The sequence below is a fragment of the Trypanosoma equiperdum genome, assembly GCF_001457755.1.
Source record: "Trypanosoma equiperdum strain OVI genome assembly, contig: ctg_1554, whole genome shotgun sequence".
NCBI lineage: Eukaryota > Euglenozoa > Kinetoplastea > Trypanosomatida > Trypanosomatidae > Trypanosoma > Trypanosoma equiperdum.
In genome coordinates, this window is record NW_027123565.1 from 14,943 (window position 1) to 16,344 (window position 1,402).

Consider the following 1,402-nt stretch of genomic DNA (forward strand, 5'->3'; position numbering starts at 1 on the left):
AAGGGAAAGGGGGAGGGAGGGAGAAAACACATTTTTTTTAAATATAAAATTACCATCAGAAAAGAAAAGATGGAAGAGATATTTGAATGGTGGAGCTTCCAGTTGCTTTTTTTTCTTTTATTTTTTCTTTTCATTAAACATATATGCAAGGAGGTAAGGCAAATGCTACCTATCCACCAAAGCAATAAACATAATGAATCAAAACTGAAAGAAATCAAACCAAGTAGATGAATAAATATAGTAACGTTTATGATAAAAATAATAACAATAATAGTTGGCTCGATGTCTCAGTGGATGTCGCGAGTGGTAAGGCTATTTGAAAAGAAAAATAAAAAAATGGTCTGGAAGATTATTGTGACCAACTGCACGAGTTATGCGTGAAATAGTTAATAGTATTATATCATACTTATAATTACATATATGTACTACGGTTGCATGAGTATGCGCATATGGTAGTCCTACCTCCACTGATTCATTGTTATGACATATCGGAGATGAAGTAGGAAGAATATTTTAAAAAAAAACAATAAGCAAAATATATAAACAAAAAAGTAAATAAGTTTTACGAGTATAAACACGATAGAAGGATGCCTACCACGGTGCTGTACTCGATACCACGAGCGAACAATACTTACGCATTTTCTCTCCCCACACCCCTCCTCCATACATTCATAGGTAACAAATTTATTAGCATACATTTCCTCACTTCTTCCTTCAAATCAATAGAGCAAACACATGCGCAAATTTAAAAAAAAAGGAAACTAAATAAGCATCTTCCCTAGTTGTGGATTCTTGGTATATGGTGCTCTAAAGTTGTATTATTTTAAGTAATTCTTTATTTCCCCCTCTCTTTCTACCCTAACGCCACAAGAGTTTACAAAAACTTAGTTCCGTTATTACAACCTACTCATGTGACTATTTCCCCCCTCATCTACACAGTTCCCTCAGCATGTACATTAACTAACAACAAACCATTTTGCTCCCACTTAAAAGTGAGGCACAGCCACTTTACAGTCTTTTCTTTTTCTCTTTGCAAAATGCACCTCGGTGGCGATGCACCCACTAAAAGTAGGAAACATAAAGTATTTGTGGGAAAAAAGAAAAAAAAGGGCGCAAGCAACGAAGCATGCACAAGTGAAGATCAGCAGCTACCCCTCATTTTACAACCAACACACCGTAACGTATCAACGTTTAGCCGCTTCGTATCTGCAACAATTCCTGCAAAATAAATTCCGATCCCTTTCACTCTCACATGGCTCACATAACAGATGGAAGAAAAAGACGTACCAAAACTGCACCACCAGCATAAAACTGCTAAATCAAACACAAAGATGAGAAGGGGATGCTAAGAAAACAGAACCTCGTAGACACAAACGGATATATATATATATATATATATATA